The sequence below is a fragment of the Battus philenor genome, unplaced genomic scaffold (assembly GCF_028537555.1).
Source record: "Battus philenor isolate CCGP_79_NKW_IND1 unplaced genomic scaffold, ilBatPhil1.0.hap1 SCAF_11, whole genome shotgun sequence".
NCBI lineage: Eukaryota > Metazoa > Arthropoda > Insecta > Lepidoptera > Papilionidae > Battus > Battus philenor.
The window spans coordinates 5,901,532-5,918,818 of record NW_027181673.1 but is presented as its reverse complement, the minus strand read 5'-3'; the positions used below and the strand labels follow the sequence as shown (position 1 = coordinate 5,918,818).

At 30.4% G+C, this 17,287-nt stretch overlaps 1 protein-coding gene across 2 annotated transcripts in view; it reads left to right on the top strand.

The window, feature by feature from the left end:
• The first annotated feature begins 549 nt into the window (after positions 1 to 549).
• The window catches only part of moody (G-protein coupled receptor moody), a 49,626-nt gene continuing 32,888 nt past the window's right edge, over positions 550 to 17,287 (top strand). For both annotated transcript variants that reach the window (XM_068772377.1, XM_068772386.1), the window contains exon 1: positions 550 to 822. The gene's annotated coding sequence lies outside the window, so the exon portion shown is untranslated. The remainder of the gene's footprint in view (positions 823 to 17,287) is intronic.

The following is a 17,287-nucleotide window of genomic DNA, read 5'->3' as shown; positions in this document are numbered from 1 at the left end:
ATTACATAAACCAAGCCATATTCAAACCGAAACAAAGTAAAGCTTACGTATCACTGACACCATAAACTGCTTGTACGTTTATAGATCTTCTTCAGCAAAAGGGACTTCAGTCATTTAATTCTATATTATAATTACCGTCGCGACAGAAGGATTACCTAAAGAATAATTGCAAAATTTCAATTACCTGAGATTATCGGTGCAACATTTTGTATACCAAACAGGTAAATCATTCCGATCAATGTAAATGCCGTTGTCAAAGCCAGGAAAACATTCAAACGCTAATAACAAAAGTAGACTTTAAGCTTCAAGATTTAACGTTGACAATCGTTAGAAACAGAAATGTCGTGACACTTTGTAGTATTTTAACAAATATGGACTCTAGGGTGACGTCATAATAGCGAGTTCGCGTTGTGCAAGCCGTTATGAATGACGAAGCCAGCTGTGGATGGACGAATGAGTCACTCCGTCCCGCTTGCCCGCCGCGTACAATGCGTGAGCGCATTGTGACCAGCCGCTTGTTATGTCAGTTGATCGTATTCGTTTTCGCAGTCTGACAGATACCGCTGTCTGTGACGCACGCGATTCAAATGAAAATTGGCGCGAATTACTTTTGAATAATTTCGAATATGAAATAGTTTACAAGTGCTTTATCCAGTGATGAATGATACGATAAATTACATTGTAAGACTCATAGTTATTTCATCGCTATATTACATATTACTTTGTGTTTTCAAAGAAATACGGCGTTATTGGACAGAAATTGATTTGTAGGTGCCTTGAATAACTTGGAATTGTTTTGATTCGGATTCGATAATATACGTGGTAAGTCTTATTAATCTATTCGTCTCTGTTTGTTATAACATTTAATAATTTTAACAATTGCGAGCATGAAATCTTAATTTAATGTCAAACTAACAATTATAACAAAAAATTCAAACTTTTTTTTACACTAATATGGAAAATACTAATAAAACCTTTATATGGAATTTACGACACTTAAAAAAAATTATCATTAATATACAATTTTCGCATGTAATTTTTTTACAACAGAAACAAAAACTAACAATTTTTATAGAAACAAATCCGCAACATATCTTTATTACGACTCTATAATGAAACACTTAAAACACAATTAAAACACTTAATTTACTATTAAACAGTAAAGTTAAGAAAGTAATAACGTCTTTAAGTACCCACCATTGTTAACGCAGAACATGTGTCACCAACGACGGGTATCAATTAAGTCTATTAAACGGACAACTAATATTGAAAAGTATATTGGCACTATTATTTTGGTATCATTTGAACTCTATACAGAAGAGATAAGGCGTATCTTTATCGACTTGTACTCAAATTGCCTACCTGATTGATATTTTGGACCGTTTCTATGATCCTTCAAAAAATAAAATATTTATCCATATTATGAATTAAAATTAAAATTTTCAAATTAAAAATATTTTTATTCAAGCAGTAATTTACACGCACCTGTTAATTATAGATTATTCGAAATGCTGATCTGCTGAGAACAGCTGGTCAGAAACTCAACAGTTTCTATTTTTAAATAAAATTTAACAATAATATGATATATATATTATAATATCAATCATTCAAATAAGTCAACAAACGAAATTTTACACATTTCGAACAACTAAAAACTCGGGAATGCTGTTAAGATTTATTTATAAATATACTTTTAATTTTATATATAAAACAAGAAAGAGTTTTAAGATATCTTGTGAAACATATTTATATATGTGTATACACAGACCCATGAAGGATTTGTGAGAGATTATCAAGTCTCAATATAAATAAATAAATTATATTTATTACTTATAAAATGTTGCTTGTTTAAATGAAGAAAATAAAAATAATTTCGTTATAACATATAACGTATGTATGTGCGAGTATACCGCAGAAATTCTCGGCTTCCGGAGAAATGACTTCCCGAGGAAGTGATTCGTTATTAGACTAAACCAGGGGAGTTGAATATTACACGAATACATTGGTGTTTCTAGCCGGAACATTTTTTAACAATGTAACACATAAAATAAAATAAACATAGCATTTCTAAATTTGGAAAACTTTCGTAAAATGTATATGATAAACAAATTGTCATTGGCAAAGCTTCATAATCTACTATTAAAAATTTGGACATTTTTTCTGTTATGGCTAGTTTAGTAACTGCATATATGAGCGAAATCTTTTAAAAACTGGTATGTGACATTGCATTACACCATAAGTGTGTTTTTTAAACAAGTTGCTGCTGCTCTTCGGAGATATCTGCAGTATTATGATTTTTATAAGATATCTATGGCAGGATATGCCATAATCACCACGCTTTGCAGGCGGGTTGACGATCGCAGTGTGGTACATAAAGTAGCTTAGTTAGTAGTGCTTACCACCTTCTGGAAGCTTGTTAGCATTGGTAGTCATTTATAATTAATGCACAAGTGTGAATAATTATATAAGATTGTACCCTTGGAATCAAAAACGTGACCTGCGATCGCAAGTCTATCTTATACCGCTGGGCTACCATTGCTACATTATGGTAGTACATTTTTATTCGATAACTAAAGGTTATTATTTTCTTAATTGGAAATTGTTATGACAACGGCGTTATACGAAAATTTATTTACTATTTATTTTAATATGTCATTGTTAAGGAATATCATTTATAAAGCACGTGCCATTTTCTTTTATCTCCCCATGTTACTTTTATGAATACCCTAAGGTCGTAGATGATCAACTTTTTTAGAATTATGCTTTATATGAAGACTGTGTATTTGCGAGATAACTGTTAGTGATTTTAAATTTTTTGATAACTAGACTTTCACAGCTACCTAGTGGCTCTAGCAGGTTTCGCGGGTTAGAGGCGACAGAGTGCAGAGGGAGTCTGGCCTAAGACCTCTTCTAAGGAAGCCAAGCTCGTTTACTCCCGGGTGATCCTTGGCTCAGGCTGCTACATATCACTATTTCACTGATTGGAATTAATAATAGTTTGTTGTATTAATATAACAAACATATCCCAGATCAGTAAAATTTCTTAATTTTTCAAGATTATTATTAGCCTTAAATTTTATTAAATCATATGATTTAATAATCAAGAAAAATGTAAAAAATCATAATTGAAAACGGCGGTCACGTTGACGACCTTTACGCCACCAACAGGAAACTCAGCGGTTGACGATGGTGAATTAAATTTAGAACATTCCAAGTAAATAGCATCAATAGCGCCCAGGATATCCTGTGATCAAAGATTTCCTAGAAACAAGATGCGTACACGTATGAGTGTTTAGTTTACGTTAAACAAAATTACGGTAAACGTTGTCTTCCAGTAATTAATTAGAATCAAATTACTCCGGTAAGATATTAATAGCCTTATCATGTAAGTACAAGAGAAATCAATCTCTCAATCAATTTTATTTACAGATTTAGTTAATTACTGAAATTCTGATTCGAGCGCCAAAAATTGGTAATGTTTAATTAACATACGATCGTTAATCCGTATTTCATTTTTTTATGTTTTAGTTTGAGGTAGCGGCAGTTAGGGTCTTGTAGATTTATTTCTCTATATGATCATATACATTTTCATGATATAAACCAAATTCAGAAATTTGGTTATTCAAATAAAACTCGTTGACGTGAATGTGTTCAAAAACGTGTTTCAGCGGTTATTGACGCAACCATAAGAAAATAAAGTTAAAATAATAATTCTCGTAATGCTTTACGGTATTTGTTATCGTAATACTAATTAACGTTACATTGTATAACGTGAATTTAACATATAGCTATGAGTCATAATGCATTTAACTGTAAATCAATATATTTTTTTACACTAGAACAAAATTATACTTTAACAAATTTGTATATTCCTTATTTCAGATTGGAATGATGACAGCAATACTTAATATAATACTTTAATTATTATTATTTAATTACTATATTTTCATGAAACAAAATACAATATTTAAGGGCATTCTAAATAAATCAAGACACGAAAATTCTATTTTGTGTTTGTTTAATCTAGTTATTATTCTTTTTTATATATATAACTGCTATGTAGTTTTACAGAAAATATTCAAAAAAAATTATCTTACTCCGAAGCTAAAAACAAATCAATGCACCGTGCTCCATATTGTTGAAATCGCTAACTGTAAAACAAAAACTTCTCCTAATACAGTTACGAAATAGAAGCTCTTTTGTTCTGTGACACACTTTGTGGACAACACGTGCACAAACCAGCAATATCTCTGGGAGAAAAACAAAAAAACATGTCAGCAGCTTTACCATCGATGCACACATGTCGCTAACAAAAATTTGGATTGTCTCACAAAATTTTGAGAAATCAAAATAGAAACTAAGATAATTTATTTTCAGTTAGTGGATTCCATATGAAAAGTTGTCAGTATTCAATGACTTTTTATTATATGATAGTATAGTAAAAGCATGTTACCGTTGATGTTTTATAGTACTGGATCGTGGTCTCTCATTTTGAACCTTTTTGACAAACTAACAGTCGCATCAGCACAAATTTTTCCGCGAGATCGAATAAAGAATGTGGAGATTTATAGACGAACAAAAGAAAAGCGCACAGATGACCGCTGTTGCCTTAAGGCAATAATGCAATAATGCATTATTAATTAAAACGAGTCTTTAATTAGGTTTCACAATTAAAGTTAAAGTATTTTAAAATATAAATATGATTTTTATTTGTAATCATAGTATAGTTATCTGTTATAATATGTATAGTTTCTTTTGTCATAGACAAATACTGTTTGTATCTTACCATTCAGTTTCTCCAGGTTTGAAGAGGCACAACTATGAAAGCGTTTATCCTAAACCTGTCCACAGCAATAAAATTCTAGGACTCTATTACTTCAGCAATTTCATAGAATTTTTTCTACATGTCAATTTTCTACATGTTCTATCGATGCTACGGATGTTTCCATACAATTGTTGTTGATATTTTTCACGTAACAACTAACGGCCGAATGCCAGTTGTTTCGTTTAGTACTTCATAAGCATTCTGCGTTGAATTTTCGTTTACAAACTAGTACTACAGTGACAAGAAATGAAAGAAACGTAAAAAAAGAAAACGTAAATGAAGAAAACGTAAAAAAAAGAAAGATCTAAATCTTTCTTTTTTTACGTATCCTATGAAGTTTTTTTGTATTATTTTACTTCTTTATTATAATACTAAAGACGTTTACAACTTATAAATTCTGTAACAAATAACAATGCATTCTATGATGTATCCATTTACATATTTAAGTATATATATATATATATACATAAGTAATAGTATTAAGTATGGTAAATCTGTGTCAGTAATAACATTTAAGTAAGCTACAACCTTTAAAGAAACACATAGCAAAACCATTATTGATACAGCAACTATTAATGTATTTTTAAGTTATGTCTACTGCTCGTGTCTTATCTTTGCGGGCTTGTTTCCGCAACGGCACTGCGGTCTTTTGCGTCGAGATTAGCCTTACTCGAATCAATCCATATTGCTTGTTGTTGTACTTAAATTTATTAATGAATAAATATGTAGGAAAGATTTAAAATCAGCACAATTAACTAAAACTAATAAGATACGTGTACTGTCCATGAAAAAATAAATGTTGTTATTTATTATAATTTTATACCGGTAGTTGGAGTTTAAAAATTTTTAATCTGTATTAACCACTTGAATCTCTACAAATAATCAACCGTTAAACACATATTTCGTTTATACATCATGATATGCCATACGGAAGGTAAATCAAATTATTTTACGTAATCATATGTAATTGCGGGTCAACAATTATCTTTTGGTTATTGTTTTTTTTTTGCAGTTTTTCTCTTTGGAAAATTGGCTCTTGTTGCTGTTTGTTGAAAGACTTTTTATGAAATGATTATAAAAATGTCTTGCTAAATAGATATTATCGTGAGTGATAGCTCAAGCCGAGGTCCTTTCGATTAACCTAGTGACTACATGGAGCATCTGCCTAAGCAATCTAACAGCTCAATGGGCAACCAACCCAGTGAAATATTTGTAACAAGCAGGCTGACTCGAGGCTCCCCAGAGCGCCGTCGAGCTTAGTTACTTAAAAAAAAATAAGGTTATGCTCCGTTTATGCACTGTCTCCTCGAACCTCCGGAATTTGCAAATGCCACTTGAGCAACAGTCTAACGCAGATTAAAATTAAAAAAAAAACTAATTATAAGACATACATACATCTGTAGAATTCTTGGAGTAACACTTATATAATATCCGTACTTAGTTACCATATAGGTTAGGTGCTATTGGCATTTTCCACCTTAACCGCTAAAATTGTATAAACTGAACGAACAACATTAATTGTTATTGACTAAACAAAACAAAGTTGTACGTACAAAACATACCCAGAACGTGCCGATTTCGAGATCTATTCCTTCGCTGTTTATGGGCGGTGATGACGTCACAACTCACACAAACTCGCCTATTGAGGATTGTGTTCACAGCATGTAGCCTTAAGTAAAGTCATTCAATTTTCCTATTCTTTCTAATAGTGAATGAATAAGATTTATCTTTCTAGCAACTTGAATATACATTTAACATATATCCCAACATGCTACGTAAGTGTTCATTCGAGCAAGGTTTTTTATTCATAATTTTTTTAGAATCTACGAGAATGAATTTTTTATCTATTCTTTAAAAACCACCATAACTCTAGTAATACTATAGTTTATTGCTATTTTGTACTCAAATACACACTCGAAAGCCGGCATTGCCTTTTTGATAAATCTGTCTATTCGTTTGGTTTTTTTATTTGGCAGATGGTCACTGTTGCCTTACCGCATTTACAGATCCTATAAAGTTGAGATCCTCATTTTAGGCAAGATTCGAGAACTTCCTTAGCTGCCTCGGCTCGAACTGTTACATATTATTAATAAACACTATGGCAGTAAATGGCGACTACGGCATGTTTGACGCTGTCATGAACAAAATATTCATCGTGCACTCCCCCAGGGATTTCTAATTACAACAATTTAACATATACAATATCAAATAAGGTTAACAGCCTAAGCATTTTAAGCGCAGGCTTCTAAATTGTCTGCATGTTAGACATTTCTTGTTAAATAATTTGAAATTATAATTATTCCGCAATTACCATAACGACTTGGAATTGCAAATCAAAAGTAACAAAACCCTTAATGGTTGTGATTATGATCCGGAACTCTTTGTGTTCGAAATGCGAACAATACAGATAGTTACGTAATATAATAATTACATTGACATTTTACGAAAAGTGATTAAAACATTGCATACAGTTTCTGTGCAAAAATCGGAGATCTAAATTTAAACGAACTGAATTATGCTAACGGTGCAACATATATTAGAATGGTAAATAACATGAATTGTATTTAAAAAAAAAAAATCAAACCAGAATATTTAAAGCGTTCGACGTTCGAAATTCAAATAAATTATACGTTTGTTTTTTTTTTCTTTTGCAGCCTGTCTTTACGCTTAGCATGTTACTTGACCTGTTAATATTACTAATATTACTCTTGGCACATTTCTGTTTTGTGCTATAGTTTAAAATAGGCCGCAGCGAATAATTGGGCCACGAAATATGTCAAATGTTATGTCTCACGTAACAAGCACGACTTCGATGTTTTTTTAAACAAAACCCTTTCTTGGTAAACGACCAATTGGCTCGCGTGCTGTGATCGCTGTATAAACATACCAAATTACTTTTTTTGTTATTGTCAAACTTTTTCATTGTTGTTGAAAGAACAGATAACATATACTAGTGTATACTATATACTAGTACTATATTACTATATACTACATACTGTATACTAATATATACAAACAACATGTATACTAAGATCTATTTACATTATTGTTTTCTTGCTCAGGTATGATTTTTATTTTGTATTTTGAAAATTTCTTACGCACGGGGATCTGCACAAAAATTGCGTTTACTTTTCGCGGTTATCAATAACCTATAAAAATACCGAGCGTATGACGTTTAATGTTAGCGATAGTGACGATTTAACTATCGTAGGCGGTAGTCATAATAAAACTGTAAGATAGTTGTCACCACGACTTTGATAAGAATTTTTAATAAATAGGTTATAGCCGTAATCGATTCAAAATGTTCTGATCAGTTTTTATTATTTGTTCACAGGATATATTACAAATAAATCACATTCGGTATTGAACATATATTACATTAAAAAAAATCTTTATTACAAAATATTTTGCCATTTTTATAATGAGCCTTTATTTCCAAAAACTTTTTCATTAATATTAGCTATATCATATGGTACAGACTCGTAGGAACCTCGCACTGTTAGGAGGCTTTTTCCAGCTCAGTCTAAACTTGACAATTCCTCGGCTTCTTTCCAGATATTCTTTTTTGTCAGAATCAACTGGCTGGTACCCGCATTATTAACGTTCTGTATTTTTTTTTTTATGTACATTACTAACGTGCACAATTAATAAATATTTAGTATCGCGAGATCTCGTGAGACCACTCAGAGATAATTTTAAAAATATTCTTACAATTTAAACATATTTAAAAAAAAACATCTTATTTTTTAATTTAGGTTAAAAGTTCACGGTTATTATTACATAGTGTAATAAAAGACTTGCATAACGTTTAAAGTTTTCTGTTATATTATTAAATTACAAGACGATCAAGGCATTCGCCTCATAGTAAGTTATTCCTCGCTCATCATTGTGTTACATAGGATTTTTAAAAACGTAATTATTACCTGCTTCAATATTTATTTTATTAATTATTTGTTTATTTGTTCAATTTCATTTCTATTCAGCTAATATATTAATTATTCTATAATATTTATTATATATGTATAATAATAATATTTATTCAATATATAAATTATATATAACTTATTACCTCAAAATAAGAATACCAGAAGAGCCAAATTTAACGGAAATTGGTATCAAATTGAACCCTTATGTAATGACAAGGAAGATTTTCGCTAAGGTAGTCGAAACACGCATGATGCTGGGCGTTTTCAACTGGTCCTAATGAGGAGGAAGTCTTTGTCATTGCATTATTGACGATTGACTTTACAGAAATCGATTGCAGAAATACAATCCATCTTATTACTTAACAATACAACTCTCTGCAAAAGAAACCTTATACGATTAAGTTTAAAATTATGTGTCAAAAATTTAACTAAATTGGCCATTTGTTAAAATGCTTTTCACTAAGAAATGCACAACCACAATATATGGTACATAGGTCATTAAAAAATAAAGTTATCTTTAACCTATTAGATACAGACAATTGCCTTTATAAATCTGTTATGCTTTGTATCCAATAGTAAAAAAACAAGCCTTAATGCCTATTCAGATTTCTATTGAAGGCAATCACGTCATACTTGGGCAGAGACTCGAACGCTATCGCAATACTCTACCGTAAATATATAATATAAAATAAAAATGGTGTGTTTGTTTGTGCAACGAAACGAAGATCAATAATTTTAATATAGGTGAACCGATTAAAATTCAATTTAAAATATTCTCATATAATTATCAACATAACTATAATAAATTATGATTATTTTATAAAAAAAAGTCGAGACCAGGCACCATATCTTGTTTAATTACAGGAGAAATGAGGTTTATTAACTTATTTGAATGGTAAACGTGTGTATACGCTGTTCTCCTAGTTATTATCACCTATGCGTATATATACGCGACTGCGCTCAGTATTAAAACCAAGTATTTCAGTAATTAGACACACCCAAACAGCATAAAGATCACACAGATATGCACTGTTACTGAAAACTGTTACATTGCATATAATGACGATTTGTTATATATTTCTCATTGTTGGTTACTGAATTTATTCGTAACTTAAAAAAAGAGAAACTAGAGAAACTATTTACCAATGGGAAGTGAAGGAAATTATTTAGTGCTATGTATATGTATCCCACGTTTTAAATATTACAATACTACATAAAATAACTTATACAGTAAATAATACAGAAATGTTTTTTTTTTACTTTTATACAATTAACAATAAAGTAAAAAAAAATATTCGGTGCTGAGGATAATTTCTATATTTACTTATGATACAAATTATGTCTATTTATGTCTTAAATTCTGCTATCGCGATGACAGAATTCTGAAAATTAAAACGCTGAGCAGTGTCACATTTTAAGGATATGTTTCTATTACTTATCAAGTAAATTTCAATATTGCTTTGAGTTCTTAGAATGTAATAATATTAATAATTACTCGACAGACAAAATCACAGGGAAAGGCATATACATGTGACAAAGTGTTATTAATTTGTTGCATTATACTAAATTCAAAGATCGTTCCTCATCCCAGACCATGACATTACGCAGATAGTGTGACTAATTATAACAAACGGCCTCTTAATAATAAGTCACTCACAACTAAGTTATTATTTCATGATATGCCAATTAAGGGTTATCTGGGAGTCGAACTGTTCATTTAAATTATTCGTAAGACGCATTTGTTGTTCAAAAATGCTAACGTATATTAGTCTGCTGTTTTTATTAAAATCACCTCTTTTACTATAATTTTATTATTATTTGGTTCACAACTCAGAATATACACTAATCTTTCTTAATGCCTAAATTACACAACAAAAAAAAACTTTTGTAATTCCTAAAATTTATTGAACAGAATTTTCATTATTAAATTTGAGCATAATAAACACATAATGAATATACTTTGAATATATTTAAGTTATAAACGTTAATCTCTTCATTTATTATTCATGTACAACAAATATTATTTCATATGTTTATTATTTAAATTATAAATAAAATTCGTCCCTTTAAATCTCGCTGTTATTTCCAAAGTTGATGGAATTCAAAACATAATACGTAACTGAAAACGTACTAAGTTTTTTCAGAGGAAAATCTGTCTTTGAAACTTTACGGTGGTACCTTTTCTTTTTCCCCATAAATATGTAAAACCTTTTTCCTTCGCGTTGTTCTTTTACTACGTGTAATTTTAATGTAGGATACGAATAAACATATTTATTTTTGCATTAACAAAGTAAACAACAAATATCTAATTATGTAATCGTATAATGTCACCAAATCAGTAAACGAATATAAAACAATTATCACTTAAATAAGTTTAACGATGATTTTAGAGGCATACATCACTGAAAATGTCAATAGATTGAAAAATTTTCTTCCTCACATAACGGATAGGTCGATGCACAAAAGAGCAATACATATCCGATCTCGATGAAATAATTAAGGAAACTGGAAATAGGTCAGATACATTGACAAAGAAAGATATATACAAGAGTCCATAGCTATTATTTCTCATTTGTACGGGAAATTGGGACTCAATAATTGTTTGTTCTACGAAATACTTGAGACTTTGAGACTCAACTCATATTCTTTAGCACCTTTTTAATTGTACTAAAATAGTATAATATAATCTTTTAAAACTTGATTCTATATAATATAATCTTTTAAAATTCGAATTGCGTGTTGTAAACTCCAGCATCTACCTGTCAAACATTTGTCATAAAAAAAATGAAAGAAAAGCATATTATAATTACCTTTAATATACGTTGAACATTTTAGAACAAAAATATACTCTTTGTTTATTTTGAAACCGTAATTAAAACAACACCAAATCCCTTAAGAATAACATAAATAAATTTATATTGCATACGTAATGATAGCTTTTAACTTATTTACAGTTTATCTTAAAATTAAAATAGACAATTTCTTCCAGACGTACTTGGAATAAATATAATACAAAAACTTTATAAAGGTGAGTACTGCCAATCGCATATTAAGTAGATGAATTGCTGCACCCAGTCTCTGCATGAAGATATTATATAGCGAACGATGAATTGTTATGATAACATGACACTGTTACTTTAAATTGCTTTCATGTAAATTGAACGCGTCCCTTGCCGAAGGTACGTCATGCGACGTGTGCGGTACTGTGGGTGGTGCAACATGACTAATATAGAAATATTAATTGTGAACGCAATTAGAATTCTAATTTTAAACTTCATAACTAACTCTAGAATTAATGCAACAAATTAAATTTAACAATAGATATATTCTGTGTGGGCTTTATAAGTGCATTAACAGAATCACAATAAGATTGAGAAAAAATATCCGCACAAACTTTTCTTGTGTTGCTTGAAGGAAATAAAAAGTTTATATCTTTCTCCGTAGTACCTGTATAACGTCTTTTGGAAATCTATAGTAGAAGCCGATGTCCAGTGGCAAGCTTGCTATGCCAAAAATGATAATGATTATGTTATGCATATTTATAATTTGTATTGTCGTAAATCATTCGTTTAAAATTTAAATGATCGGAGTAACAAGTATGTCCTCATAAATTATTTTAGCGATTTAAATCAATATAACATTAACCGATTAATGTCGTTTAACCAGTTTAAAAACTACGGTTGCACTTAAAAAGTCGTTGTCACCTAACCCGCATCGCGGAGCGTCCACTGATGACCACTAAAACGATCCTAATTAGGTTTAATTGTCCGTTTGTCGCGTCATTACAGCCATGTTATTTAGACATACTAATATTTCTCTTGTTATAAAGAATGTAAGAAGAACTCTTATGTTCATCTTTGTATAATACAAAATTTCTACTATCTAGGTTAGATAGTATCATATATTAAAAAAAAAATTAACGTTAAAATAGTACAAAATACGAAAACATTTTGACGATCGTTAGCTTATTGTCCAAATTTACTAAAAACTATTAATTTCGTCTAATTATAGTACAAAGTGTGATACAGTTTCAAAGTTTCTATTCTATGAAGAAAAAAATATGTAAGTTAGTAAAAATAGCTAGTGCAAACCAAACTTTCGTGTACTTCTCGTACAAAATTAAATAAAGTGTACTATTAATACTAATCAAATTAGTGTCATTCATCTGTATGTAAATTAAAAATTCTTTGTTTTAAAAATTTCGGCGGATCACTCTTTTAACTATTTATACACTTTTTATACAAATTAGATTTAGTCGATGGAATTTTAAGGCAGAGTACGTAAACATTGCTTAATTCAAAACAGAATTTCTTCAGCACACCTGTCATCACGTGACACGAATTGTAATTGCAGATTAACTAAGTATTGTTACTGGGTCAACTCCTATTCACGGAAAGGTTCGCCGTATTGCGTAGTATGTCAGTATTTTGTTCAAATAATAAATTTTCTGAAAACGGATATTTTGACTTCATTAATATTTATTTTGTCAATGATGAATGCTGTTAGATTTCTTTACAGTAAATAAGTATCGAATATACATAAAATTGTCTTATTTCTGCAATTATAAAATTGTGATTAATGACAACAAGTCTTGTTACATTATTTTCTTCAATATAATTGTCTTGTTATTGAATATCTATTGGCGATGTGGAGTCGAGGATATCAAGTAGTGGACGTCCTGCGACTGAAATGATTATCTGCATGTCTGTGATTGGTATTTGATAGGATTGGAACGTCGCCAGGCCCTTCATTCGTTTAAGCGATTGCACCATGGATTGATTGGGCGAAAGGGCCTGCGAGATATGACCTCGACTTGGGATACTAAACACTTATTGAACGCTGTCACTATTAATTCTGATTCTAAGAAGACACATATGTTCGAACCGGCGGGATGACTGGTTATTATTATCGGATCATTAAAAAAAAACAATTACACTAAAAACTATACTAAATGATTTATAACAAATGTTCAAACAAACGACACACCGTATAAAAAAACTGCCATAAACATTTCATCCGGTTAAAGAACAATAACATATTTTTATGCCTTGACTTTTCTTGGAACGCATTCATTGCAAAAAATTGTTGATACTAATGGGTTTGCTACTTATTATGTTTGATCAATACATCTATGATCGATAGCTTAGATGTGTCATATGGAATCTCTAACATATTCAGCAAGTCAGTTAGTTTTTTCATTGATCTTTTTAAAAAATAAGGACATATTACTTAATGACTCGAGATGCTGTTACTATGATCATGGGTATTATGGAAAAATACTAATATATTTTACAGCAATTGACGTTTATAATAATCCAAAAAAGAATACCTCAAACAACTTTATTATGTTGCTATTCTTTCACTTTTTTTTCTTCTTTTCAGAGGTTTCTTCTTATAATCCTGACTCCCATTGTCCAGAGAATCTATGTTTACTATTTGTTTTCATGTATGATGACCTCTTTCTTTTCTGATGAAAAAGATGTATCTATACAAATAATAACATGATCTGACATTCCTGTAATTTTTTTTCCACTTTTTTACGCATCGGGAAGTATTTGAAAATAATTATTATAGTAATCCGTGACGTGACACACAACGTTAATAAACATTTTATATCTAAATATCATAAATTTTATGATAAACGGTAGGCAAACCGCTATCTTACGTATGGTATTCATTGTACATTTGAACATACGAGGACTGGATTAGATATCATCGATTATGAACACACCTATCACATTTCACCAAACGCCGGGAAAAAAGGATATCGTCCACCTGTTTAAATGCTATAAAGCATTCAACACACAATTATTTAATAGTGTCATGAATATTAAATTACATTGTATTCTAAAAAAATTAAAGGGGTCAAATAATAGCATAATTTTCAGTAAAAAAGTTTAATCACTTTGTAATAAGTAATAACTCTGAACTTCTGGTAGTACAAAGCCTACAGGGACCGAGAATAAACAATAATTAAGTTTAATATACAATTTTAAAAACAATTTTTCTTATATTATTATCATTACGTTACTTATAAATTCTGAAAACATTAATTATAATGTAGAGTGACTTATACATTAGTTAACAGTAACTGAAGTATACGTTCACAACTTTAATTTTTGACATCTACAACAAATCATTCTGTACAGCTAAAATTCACAAAGGCCAATGAACTATAAATACAAAACAAATCGATTTCAACTGAGAAATAAATATTTTATTAAGGTCCTCGTCCCCAATCGACCTAGAGAACATTTGTCTTAACGATGTTAAGTAATTACACGTCTAAATAATTACATGGCTCGAATTAATTACGGACATTTCGTCGATGGTATTGAAAACTTTGTACACGGCTTTAGGAGGTAACTCCAGATTGCTTGACGACTAAATCAATTGAAGAGACTGCATAAATTTTGTTCTATTTTTAAATCCTAGGTTGACAGTTTGAGCGAAAAAAATTCTATCAGGCTTTCCGAATAATTACATTCGTTATATTCTGAACTAGCCTGAAACTACAAATTTATTCCGGGATTATTCAGGTCCTGTTTTCTGGTAGGTTTAATTAATTACATAAGGACAGATGCCAACGAGTGTATAAATTAATCTACCATTATATAACTGGGTTAGTATCAATATTAAGCTTCAATACTGTACGTACAGATTAAACGGTAAATGAAATGAGTTTAGAATATAAGTCAGGTCAAATTAATTAATAATAATTTTAATTATTGATGCTGATTAATATTTAACATGGACGTTGAAGATATATTTCAAAAAGCGATAAAATACTCGCTCAGTTTGTGTATTGAAGATAACATGTTTATAAGAATTCTAACGAACGTAATCAATGCGTTTTTCATTCGAAGAGTTAGCTAGATTAAAATAGAAAAGTATTAGATACGTTTCCACACAAAATATGATGTAATATTCATTTAGCACAGTTTGTGACTAGCCGTATCAGCTCATAGACGCCCACTTAATGCATAGGCCTCTCCCAAAGATATCTATAGGGGAATACCAAAATCGCCACGTTTGGTAGGAGGATTGCCGATCGCAATACTATATTACGGAACACAAAGTACGCTGCTGCTCATCCTTCAGAAACTTCTTTGTAAGCAGTGACAATCCTGTATAATTAATGCACAAAGTGTGAATTATATAAGATTGTATCCCAGGAACCGAAGCCACGACCTACCACTAGACAACAACTGCTCATGTTTGTGACTATTATAATATAATCAGGCGAAAGTATGTACAGGGATTTTTTCTTCTTCAAGGATATAGTGTTTAATATTTATTATCTAGTACGTCGACGATACCGCATACTGAAGTACTTATTTTTTGTAAACACCTGATTTATATTAGATTATGATGGTCTAATTGCAAAAGAGAGATACTATTCTTTGACATCCAGCAACGTTGTTACGCTATTAGATAAACGTAAGATAGTTCTCCAAAAAGTGTTAAAAAGGAACACTATTAGTAATTTCAACTATTAGCATATACGAAATATTATGAATTATGGACGTATATTATCGGGTCACTTCTATTCAATCTATTTGGGTAATAAATATTTTATACACTAATTTCATGTGCATATTGACGGAAAATCATGTTGGTATTTCTATAGAATTTTAATCAAGCAGTATAAAAACTAAAGTCATAGAACTTTATTGTTTTGACATCTAATCGGATGAATCCGTAAATGTAAAGCAAAAACAACATCCAATCGCAAAGATGAAATCTATAAAAATCCGTCGTTATTGAGATTTTTAACGATGCCGTCGCATTAACTGCGAGCTTTACAATAAAATGTTGAGCAAACACAACGAAATGTTGTTATCCTTTGTACAAAACGATAATCAATTTGCCAGTTACGTTTTATCGTGAAAGTGAACCGTAACCTGGTCATCGATAAGGGGACAAATTGATGATAATTTCGATGGCAAGCAATCGATTCTGTGTAGATTATTATCACTTCGCTATTTACTTACTGGATTCACGGCGCGGTGTGACGTAGTTCGCATAATCGACGATTACTCATCGGTTAAGAACAGGCTCGGTTGTGGGAAACCGGTACAATACACACAAAATAAATCGTATTAAAATTATAAATAAAATTATACATACTTTAATTTATGATTCTTATTTCGTTATTATATTTCTCTCTAACTTTAATAGGTTTTTTCTTACATTTCCGTAAATTTCAAATAAAACATCGATCGAATAACCGAGAAAAACGAGTAACCAAAAAAAATTGATCAGAAAAAATATGTACTTACAAAGTTAAGTTCAAAATTAACGGGAGATTTAATGTATCGATGTCATAAATAGAGAGAAAAATACAGTAAACGATTTAATTGATAATCACAGCTCTACGTAAAAATTTTAAACCAATTGATAATAATAATTATTCGGAAAAGAGGTCCGAAATCTTCTTATAAAATTTGTCAATACTAAGTCTAACGCATGATTGACGCAGTTTTGGTATTGATAAACTAGTCTTAGAACCATTCTTTGATTATGATAAAGAGGT